The following is a 12,197-nucleotide window of genomic DNA, read 5'->3' on the forward strand; positions in this document are numbered from 1 at the left end:
AAATCTTTTAACGAGTCTTTCTTATATACCAAATGAAATCTACCTTAATTTTTTCCTGGGAAATTCAGAATTGTCTGTCCCCAAGCCGACTTTTCCAATTTTGTCTAATCATATTTCTTGCTACACAATCTCTCTGCTTTACTTTGCTTCAAACTCTAAACCAATTAAAATGCTCACTATACACAACTTGAGTTACTCTACTTGTCCATTTTATGTGTATGAAAGCCCCGGGTCAAAACATTTCCTATTTTGCCCAGCTGGAAGCAGATTTTTGAAAACCAAATACTAACTCTTGGTATTTCCTTTTAATCTTATAGTTAATATTATGTGAAATAACAATTTATATATAAGTTTAATTTTCTTTTCTAGAGCATATGTTTTAAGAGTGTGAAGTCTATTTCAACTTCATACACACTCAGAAACTATTTAAAGCTTTCTTCAGAATAGCCATTAATACATTTCAATGGAAAATATCTGGGTTTTCTACTCAGCTTTTCCCTCTTTTGAACCAGTGCCCACAAGCTAGTACATATTATTTTAAATCAACAGAATGTATAGAAATACATTCATTGTATTTAATATTTAATAAATACTTGTATGGAAGTTACTTCTGCCAGATACTCTTTGAATCATTAAAGATATTACATATATTCCATGGGAAATTCTTAATGTTACTTTATATATGAGATAACAATATAAATCACAATACAGTTTTTCCAAAGCAATACTGAATATATTAATGCAATATAGTGAAGACAGTCATAGAAAATTGAGCTTTATATGTAAATTTGAAATAGCCTTCTATCATTATAAGATAAAATAAAATATAGAAATTTAAATCCGCTATGAAAACTAACATTTATTTACAATAAAAGTGGGGATAATATAGGTAATTTTTCAAGATGTTTTGGGACTATGAACTGTTGCGATTTACTTAAGCTCTTTATGTAGATATATTAGCTTTTTATTCCTGGTCATAAAGAATTGTATAATATTCTATGCATTGCTAATTAATTTAAAATTACCATCTAGGGTGCACCTGGTGGCTTAGTCAGTTAAGCTGCCAACTCTGAATTTTGGCTCAGGTCATGATCTCAGTGTTCTGGGATCAAGTCCTGCATTGTGTGTGTGTTGGGGGGGGGGGGGTGCCTGCTCAGCGGGGAGTCTTCTGAGGACTCTCTTTCATCCTCTCTCTTTGCCCCTTCCCCAACTCTCTCTCTTCCTCTCTCTCTCCCTCTCTCTAAAATAAATAAATAAATCTTTAAAAAAATAAAAGGTAAAATGACCATCTGATTTGGCTTCCCTTAGAAATTTCCTTTAGTATGAGAATAGATATGTGATGGAAATGATTACAATTTTTGAACATTTATGGAATTCAATTTGAAAAGAGATTGTCATTTTGTTATAAAACTAGGCTTTTTTTAATCTAGGGAGAATCATTAATATGAATTACTATTCTATTTATACTAAGGATACTCTTTCATTCTTTTCATGTTTTTGAATGTATACGTGAAATTGTCAAAAATATAAATCATAAAAGAAGAAAGTTTATAATTATAAATTTAAAACCAAATATCCCCAAAATCAGGTTTTAAAGAACATAGGTAGTTAAAATTTGTATGGAGAGGTAGGGCGATAAGGAATTGCACAAAATATTAAAATAAATTTCCTCAGTAATTATTTCATATTTTTAAAAAGATTTTGTTTATTTATTTGACAGAGAAAGACACAGCGAGGGAGGGAACACAAGCAGGGGGAGTGGGGGGGGAAGCAGGCTCCCCGCTGAGCAGGGAGCCCGAGGCAAGGCTCCATCTCAGGATCCTGGGATCATGACCCTAGTGGGAGGCAGACATTGAACGACAACAGAGCCACCAAGGGGCCCCTGTAATTATTTGATATTATAAAATTGGTTTTAAAAATAATTCTTTTTCACTCAATGTGAATTTGACTCGTTCAAGTTTTAACAGTTTTAGTAAGGTCCTAGAAAATTCTGTGCAATGTCTTTGTAGGTAACTAATTAGGTATGTACCAACTTAGAATTTATTTATTTGTAAGTAGAATTCATTGTGTTAAAGATGGTGTCTAAAGACATGGGACTGGAAGTTATTTCGAAGGTAAGGATAATGGAGAAGAGCCAGGGCACTAGTTTTCGCTGTGGAGCACTCCAACATTTAGGAAAAAAGTGGCCAATCATTTTCTTTTCCATGACTTTATTTGCTTCAGGCAGATACACCTTGGTACCTTAATCTTATACCTTTAATTAAGACATCCCATAGACGTTCTTATAGGTAACTTACTTAGTAGAGAAAGGCAAAAACTAGGAAAAAAAATAAGAAAGGAAGTCAGAGAAGCAGGAAAACATCGAGTGGAGTATTAAAAAGAGTGGAGAATTAAAAAGAAAAGTCAAATCCTCCACGCCCTCACTGGGCCTGTGAGACTGTTAACCTCCCAGGCACCTCTAATAATAAAAGAATAATACATACATTGATTACATGCAGTCAGGCACCATTTTACACAGTTTACTCACGTTCACATTCTTTAATCCACACAATATGCCTTGAAGTGGGAACTATTATTATTTTTATGCAGATGAAGAAATTGGAAGTGCAAGACAGTTGAGTGGTCGCTGAACACTGGAGAGCTCTGTAAGTAATGGGAGAGCCCAGTCAACCCAGGTAGTGACAGAACAACTCAGGAAGGAAGGGACCAACCGAGTATGGGTCCAGCACTCAGCATCTATGATTTGTTTTTAACTCACTTTTTCTTATGGGTTGAATTGTGTCTCTTAAAAAGATATATTGAAATCTAAACCCCCACCACCTCAGAATGTGAGCTTGCTTAGAAATAACATCCTTGCAGGGTCCCCTGGGTGGTTCAGTCAGTTCTTGATCTGCCTTCAGCTCAGGTCATAATCTGAAGGTCCTGGGATCGTGCCTTGCATTGGGCTCCCTGTTCAGGAGAACGGCTGCTTCTCTCTCTCCCTCTGTCCCTCCTCACCCCCCATGTGTGCACTCTCTTCTCACAAATAAATAAATAATATCTTTCAAAAAGTAAATAGCAGCATTGCACATATAACTAGTAAAGTTTAGAGGTGGTCATACTGAGTACGGGAAGCCTTTAATCCAGTATGACTGGTGTCCTTTTACGAGTAAAGAGTGACAAGAATGACAAAAGAGAACACCACATCAAGAAAAAAGACACATCCAGGAAAAAGACATCCACGTGACAAAGATGGATGCAAAAGCTTGAATGAGGAATCTATAAGCCAAGGAAAACCAAGAATGTCTAGTAACTGCCAGAAGCTAGGATAAAAGCACAGAACACAAAATCCCCCAAAATGTATCAACCTTGTTAGAATCTTGATATTGGAATTCTAGCCTTTAGGACTGTGAAAGAATAATTTTCTGTTTTAAGCCACCAAATTTCTTGTACTTGTTATAAGAGCTCTAAGAAACTAGTACATTCTACAGACATTATCCTTCTCAGAACTTTGTTCTATCCGACAGTTCTTATTTTGAATTACATTGTAACCCATGCCTTCATTCAATAAAAACAGCCGACTGTCCACTACATGCAAGGGAAGCTGTTGGAAAATTGTGAGAAATGGCATACAGTTGGAAAAGATAGACGATTTGAAGGAAACAGTCATCATTCATAAGGATGTAAGTTAAGAAGACATACATAGCACTGGTTTCTGAAGTAAGTTGGTACTGAATGATAGAATAGGATGTCTGGACTTTGTTTTGCTTCAGAGCACCACGGAAAGTTTCTGGCCAGAAAAGTAATGTGACAAGAAGTGCATTTCAGAAGATCAATATAACTGCAAGGGATTAGATCTTATGGAGTAGAAACAACTGGAGGCAATTGAATAGTTAGGAAGCTGTAAGTCTCAGAGGCAGTGGTGTAGGTAAGACATATGAAGACAGCTAGTATTGGAGAGGAACCTTTGAAAGGAATTCTGGGGAAGGAAAATACAGAAGATATAATACTTGCATAGGGGGAAACAGAGAAGATACAGATAATTTCATGTTTCAAATCTGGGTGAATGAGATTCTAGATGTCTCATTATAGAGACAGTTTGTGACAAGAGATATATTTTGTTTTACTTTATATTTAATGTTGACCTTGTCCTGTGTGCATTACTGGTGATGCAACTCAGATGAAGAGATCTTAAAGGTAGCTGGAGGTACATAAACCTAATTTAGAAAAGAAATAGAAATAATAGCAGCTAATATACCTTGGCTGATGGTACAGTCTGGACCACTCGATGTTAAGAGCTTTCAGGTACTATCTTATTAATCCTTAAATGCTTCTGTGAACTATAACTGCTATTATAAATATTTAACAGATAAGGAAATTTGAGGCAGAGGAAGGTATAATAATTTATCATTGCTACACTATGAGTAAGTGGAGAGCCAAGACTGGAATCTTGTCAAGGTTGTCATGTATCAAACTGTGGAGTCATCCTCATTTAAAAAATGATAGACAAATTAAATAATTAGATGAGATTCGTGGAAGTTAGCTTAGAGAGTCAGTAGGGCCAGAATCACAGTGTTAGAATATATAAAGTAATAAACTCCAAAGGGAGTACTTTCCAGTTATTTTGAAGATAGTGAAACCTTCCCTACCTAGCCGCAGGTGTTTTTCCTTCAAAACCAGGAATTATTTTAGTTGACATGACCCTCAAATGGCTCCACATCCATTTTACCATGATTAGATTAGAGATACCTTGAACTATCACTTATATTAAGCCTTAGCATAAAAGGTTTAGTTATATAATATTTAAGAATTTTAAATAGAAAAGACATAAATCTCTTAAACTATAAGGCTAGCCAGAAAAGCTTAAACCCCTCTGTGGCTCAGTCTTAAATTTAATAAATGTACACACAAAGCACAAATCATTTAAAAGTGTGTTATTCTTTTCTAGGATAGCTTATAAAAAAGTTTCAGTAAAAAGTAAATAAAATAATAGCAGTGTGCCAGAAGGGACATAGTGTTCTGTGCATGTTACATTTCCCTGGAGATTTTGACTGAATGGATTACCTTTTCTATTCCCCCCTCTTAACCAGCTTTGACATAAGTGTGGTAGACGGTTAAGTTTCTATATTTAGCCTAAAGCTGAGTGAATTTCACCGAAGTGTGAAGTAATTTAAAGTATGTTTTGTATAAAAATTTGCTGAATTTTAAAGCCACTCTGACATCACAGTAATTAAAACTTGCTCAAAACACAAATCAGTGTAGTTAAATATACTGACCATGTGTGATGTTTAAAATATGGAATTATGCTATTATTTTTGGTACACATGGGAAGTAACATTTTTATTATAGTCACAGCTAAATATTTTGTGTAGAAAAGAAATATTGAGGGGTAGTAATAATATTTAATATAAGTTTCATCACCATAACCTTAATAGATGTCGTAGAAAAGGAAACTTATAGCTGTTAACTAAATCTTTCTGAGTTTCCTGCTTTTGTAGAAAGCTGTAGTAATCTTCAGTTTATGGAGAGTGAACTGACCCGATTTCTCTGCAAGGCTTAGTCTATCATGAGTATTTTTAGCTCAGCCAGTTTCTGTGAGAAATACATCATTATCATCCACTTTAGAATATTATTTGGTGAGTATAATAGCAGAAACATAAATTACATATAGAAGGGGGAAATATTACTGCTGTGATTCTTTTGCCATGATGGTTATTGAACTTTCTTTTCAAGCTGTCCACCAACCCACAGATAGTAATGGGGCAATAATGGCAAGAAATGTCCATTAGACAAAGGAAATTATATCTTGAGCAATAACAATGAATATAATAACCTACTTCACTTATCATTTAACTGTTTAATAACTAGCAATATACCAGGGGGCATTATAGTGGAATCTCACTAAAAAAGTGAATTTTTTCAACTGTATTACATTATAATTGATATATATATATATATAAAGTTATTTGTTTTAGACAGAGAGAGAGAGAGCGTGAGCTGGAGGGACAGAGTGAGAGATATTCTCAAGCAGACTTTGCACTGAGCGCAGAGCTCCATCTCACAGCTCTGAGATCATGGCCTGAGCCGAAACCAAGAGTTGGACACTCAAACAACTGTGCCACCCAGGCACCTCAGGAATTATATATTTTAATGGTATACAACTTGAGGTTTTGATATAAGTATAGATTTTTAAATGATCACCAAAATCAAGCTAATTAACATATCAATCACCTCACCTAGTTTCCAAGCATGTTGTAAGAAAACTTAAGGCATACTCTGTTAGCAAGTTTCACGTTTACAAGATATTGTTGACTCAGTCACCATTCTGTGCATTATATCCCCAGAACTTATTCATCTTACATGACTAAATCTTTGTATAAAACTTCTTTTTCCCTTTTGTATAAAACTTCCCTTTTTCCCTGTCAACCACCATTCTACTCTCTGTGTCTATGAATTTGACAATTTTAGAATCTACATATAAGTGAAATTATGCACTATTTGTATTTCCTTTTTTAAAAAGATTTTATTTATTTATTTGAGACAGAGAGAGAGAGCAAGCAAGTGAGCACACTTGCAGGGAGGAGGGTCAGAGAAAGAGGGAGAAGCAGACTCCCTAGTGAACAAGGAGCTTGATGCAAGGCTCAATCCCAGGACTCTGAGATCATGATCTGAGCAGAAGGCAGACACTTAACCAACTGAGCCACCCAGGGGCCCCTATATTCTATATCTGACTTATTTTACTTAGCATAATGTCCTCCAAATTCATCCATGTTGTTGCATATGGCAGGATATCCTTTTTAATGTCTACACACACAGACACACACACACACACACACAGAAACATTGTATTTCTTGATCATTCAACAGACATTAAGGTTATTTCCATATCTTGGCTATTGTGAACAGTGCTGCAACATGGGGGAGTTCACTGAAGAATATCTCTTCATAATAATGACTTCAATTTCTTCAGATATATAACCATAAGAGGGATTGTTGGATTATATGTCAGTTCTATTTTTTAATTTTTTGAGGACCCTCCATACTTTTCCCACATGGCTATATCTATTATTTACACTTTCCTTGATAGTGTGTAAATGTTTTTTTTCCCTCTACATCCCTATCAATACTTACCTTTTCTACTTTTCTTCCTTTCTTTCTTTCTTTCTTTCTTTCTTTCTTTCTTTCTTTCTTTCTTTCTTTCTTTCTTTCTTTCTTTCTTCTTTCTTCCTTTCTTTTCCTTCTTTCTTTCCTGAGCTGGGAGAGGAACTGTGACAAACGTCTGCACATTTGTTCTGACCACATGATCTTCCACTCTTGCTTTGCTCTTGTCACTCCCAGGGGTCTAATAAATGGAGGGTCCCATTAGCTGTCAGAGACAGAAGCTAGCCCTTTGGGAGGCATCCAGAAAAGTTGAGGGGTTAAATGTGCAACGCACTTCCATCTAAGGAGAAGCGGGAGACTTGGTTTTATTGATGGAGTGAACCAGGGTTGGGGGGAGCCTTGGGATATTTCCACATGTCCTTTCAAGCTCCCAAAGGATTAATGATTGCCTTCCCATCCACTCAGTGATGAGTAAGAAGCCAGTCCCTTAGGAAGAGAAGTTGGTGCATTCATGTGCAATCTAACCTTTTCTAGGAAGAAGCTGGGAGCTGGGCTTTATTGCTACAGTATATGGGGCATGTCCGAGGAGTGACAGAAAGAGTCCACAGAGCTATTCAAAAACATTGCTTTATTTTCTTTGGACACAGGATTAGTGAACGCCCACCCCATCAGTTCCCAAAAACAAGAGAATTAGAAGGCAGACCTCAGGCAACAGTTAGAAGTCAGGGTTCTAGAACTGTAGTTCAGCACTTTTCAAGAAGAAACTGGAATCTTGGTTTTATTGCTGGAATGAGCTGAGGGAAGAAGCCATGGAGAGTACCTACATGTCCAATCAAACTCCCAGGGAAGTAGTGATCATCTGTCCCATCAACTGCCAAGACAAATTAGTTAGAAGTCAAGCATTTGGGCAGCAAACAGAGAAGTCAAAATGTTACAGGTGTCATCTAATTCCTATTAGAAAGCAGCTGGGAACTGAGCTTTATTTCCTGCTGTCACTGCACTGACCCAGCCGAGGAACCATGGGGAGTGCTAGTGCATCCATCTAAAACCACTTTTTTGCTTTCTGTGTTCCCAGGGGACCAGCAAATGTGGTGTCACTAACTTTTAGAGACAGGTAAAATAGGAGTAAGCCTCTCAGGTAGCAATCAAAAATTTAGGGCACTAAATGTGTTGTTCCAAAGCCTCTCTTCTTAGAAGCTAGAAGTTGTGCATTCCCTACTAATTGTACGACACTGCTGGGAGTGGGGTTTATGGCAAGATTATGTGTCAATGCTTCTTCCCTGTTTTGGTGTGCTTATTTTCCATTACTTGGTATGCAAGTGTCTCTCAACTAGTAACTGATCCATGTGTAGTTTATTATTCAGTGTGTCCACATTGATAAATATAGTTTAAAAAATCCATCAGGCATTGAACTGTGTTTTTATTTCATAGGAGTATTTTAAATTAGCATTGTACCCTTCAATCCAGTGCTAAATATATAACTGGACTGTGTACTCCATATTATATATTCTCTGAATTAATGGGTGAGCATGAAGATCACTCAAAGCATGCTTTCTGCTTCTATTCTGATTTGACCTACATTTTTCTTAAAAGAAATTGTTGAAGGAGAAAAAGAAAATCAAACAATCAGTTGTATAATCTCTAGGTTGTCAAGACGTCTTCTGGTTATAGATCTAAATTCTCAGACTGAATATAACGTTTTTTGATAAAGAGATAGATACATAATTTATTCTTGTTCTTTTTCTTATTGTTGATATTGTTTTTTAAAGATCTTATTTATTTTAGAGAGAAAGTGTGTGTGAGCAGGGGGAGGAACAGAGGAGAAGAAGATGAAGATAATCTTTAGCAGACTTCGTGCTGAGCGTGGAGCTGGATGTGGGGTTTGAGCCCATTACCCTGAGATCATGACCTGAATAAAAATCAAGAGGTGGACGCTTAACTGACTGAGACACCCAGGAGCCCTCATATAGTTACATGTTTGAATTTCATGTATAAATATCTATTTACTTTTGTGTTTTTGCCCTAGAATAATTTAAAAATATGTAGATATGTTCTATGATTGATGACATATGAGATACTTCTTTCTAGTGTATAAAAATTTTCTAAAAAAGAAGTCATCAAACTTCAAAAGCACTGTTTTAGTATATTAATTTGAAGATCAGTGAATTCTCGGTAGTGTGAAAATGAAGCAGATAGGTCTTTGGCTTGCCAGAAGAGACTTCAAACTCTGCAATGATGAAAGAAAATCACTGGATATTCTAACTAAAATATGGTTTAAAAGTGAAACTGGAATTTCTTTCCATACTGTTTTTGTTTTGTTTTGTTTTATTTTGTTTTAAAGTAAGAGAGATTAAAAGGAGGCAAATGAAGAAGACTGTTTGCATTTTAGAATCCCAATCTGCAGCCAAATAGAGTTCTTAATAGAATTCCATGAACTTAATAAAATTTTAAAAGTTAAAGAGTACCATTTATCTGAGATCTCTGTAGCTTTGTTATTCGTTATATATTTGTCATTAAAGAATGCTTCAGTAAAGTGAAACTGATTATGTTGTCTGAAACATTAATTCTCTTTGCATTTGCTTTGAAGAAGAGAACATTGAATCGAGCAAATCATACAAATAATCTCAATTTTAACCATCTGGAGGCCCAATACTTTGAACATCATGTATTAGGTAATTGTAAAGAAACAATCAGTTCTAAAAATGAAATGATATGATATTCACATACATAGTTATTCTTTATACTTCATTTCAATAATCGACTAAGTTTTGACAAGTTTTGACTGTAATTTCATTGTACATATATGCCTCAGGTTACATTTTGTTTTTCTGAAATATCTTTTCCCCAAGGTTTTATTTTGTTTGCTACAAATGAAACATTTTATATATTTTTGAAATCTGCTATCAGAAAAGTTGAGTGGTAGGAATCTTTTGAACCATTTAGTCCAAATAACATTTCATAGATGAGTAAAAAAAACAAAAAATAAGAAAAAGAAGAAATTTTTATAAGCTTATTTAGGCAGTTAGAAGAGAGCTTGAATTTTCTAGTTTCTTAACAAAAACACACCTACTCTTTTATTTTCTTTATGTTGGTGTTTGAAGGGCAGATACTAAGACATTCATCTGTTATTCTACTGTGGTAGATAAGATACACTTATTGATAATGTTAAGCAAGTAATTTCGCAGTGTAGAAATAAATCATTTTTATTCATTTAATTCTCTTTCAAAAACAAAAATAATTCAAAAATTCTAACTGGGAAAAACAACTAAGCAACCCATGTAATGACACAATATTTGAAATATAGTACATACCAGAGTATAGATTATATTTTTTAAGATTTATATCAAAGTGAAGATCAAATGTTAAAATGTGCATAAAAATTGACTTTCACTTTAACAAAACTATTTCCTTTAGGTGAGAGAGAAAGAGAGTTGAGAGCAAGAAAGAGATGGAGGGAGGAAGGAAGAAAGATTTACTATAAAAAAATTAATTCACTTGTTTATGGAGGCTAAGATGTCCAAGACCTGCAGTTGGTAAACTAGAAGCCCAGGAGAATTTATATGTAGTTGTTCTTTTTTTTTTTTAAGATTTCATTTATTTATTTGAGAGAGTTAGCAAGAGTGAGCGAGAGAGAGAGCACAAGCCAGGCGGAGAAGCAGAGGGAGAAGCAGACTCACTGCTGAGCAGGGAGCCCAACACAGGACTTGATCCCAGGACCCTGGGGTCACGACATGAGCCAAAGACAGATGCTTAACTGACTGAGCCACCCAGGCACCTCTCTATGTGTAGTTCTAAGCCATGAATGAAGGTCTGAAAACCAGAAGGGCCAGTTGGTATAAATTTCAGTCCAAAATCCACCAGGCTCGAGGTTTAAGAAGAGCATACAGAATCTAGGAACTAAAAAAGATCAACATCTCACCTGTTGGTGGGAATGCAAACTAGTCCAGCCACTCTGGAAAGCAGTGTGGAGGTTCCTCAAAAAGTTAAAAATAGAACTATCCTATGACCTAGCAATTGTACTACTATAGATTTACCAAAAGGATAGAAACATAATGATTCAAAGGGGCACATACACTATGATGTTTATACCAGGATTTTCAAAAATAGCCAAATTATGGAAAGAGCCCAAATGCCATCAACTGATGGATGGATAAAGAAGTGGCATGCATATATGTATGTGTGTGTGTGCGTGTGTGTGTGTGTGTGTATATATATATATATATGTACATAAATATGTATTATATTTATATGTACGTGTGTGTGTGTGTGTGTACAGAGAATGAGACAAAAGTGGACCCACATATAATGGAATATTACTCAGCCATCCAAAAGAATGAAATCTTGCCATTTGCAATGCCACAGATGGAGCTAGAAGGTATCATGCTAAGTGAAATAAGTCAGTCAGAGAAAGACAAATGCCACACAATTTCACTCACATGTGGAATTTAAGAAACAAAACAGATGAACATAGGGGAAGGGAAAATAACAAGAAAGGAAGGCAAACCATAAGGGACTCTTAGCTCTAGAGAATAAACTGAAGGTTGCTGGAGTGGAGGTGGGTGGGGTGATAGTTTAAATGGGTGATGGATATTAAGGAGGGCACTTGTAATGAGCACTGGGTGTTGTATGTAAGTGATGATTCACTAAATTCTACTCCTGAAACCAATATTGTATTATAAGTTAACTAACTAGCATTTAAATAAAAACTTAAAACAATCAAAATAAATAAACTTAGATTTTATTAAATTAAAAAAATTAAAAAACCCTGCAGTTATTTTAAAAATAAAATAAAAGTATTAGAGTTAAATATGTAAATGTTTCTAAAAGGAGTTAGTCTTGGGGGACCTGGGTGGCTCAGTGGGTTAAAGCCTCTGCCTTCGTCTCAGGTCATGATCCCAGTGTCCTGGGATCGAGCCCCACATGGGGCTTTCTGCTCAGCAGGGAGCCTGCTTCCTCCTCTCTCTCTGTCTGCCTCTCTGCCTACTTGTGATCTCTGTCTGTCAAGTAAATAAATAAAAAATCTTTAAAAAAAAATAAAAGGAGTTAGTCTATATAACACAATTTTATAGAATATTTGTTTTCATTGTTGGGTTTCAAATTCAGAATTTATACAAGTT

The sequence above is a fragment of the Lontra canadensis genome, unplaced genomic scaffold (genome assembly GCF_010015895.1).
Source record: "Lontra canadensis isolate GAN:19392208 unplaced genomic scaffold, GSC_riverotter_1.0 scaffold22, whole genome shotgun sequence".
NCBI lineage: Eukaryota > Metazoa > Chordata > Mammalia > Carnivora > Mustelidae > Lontra > Lontra canadensis.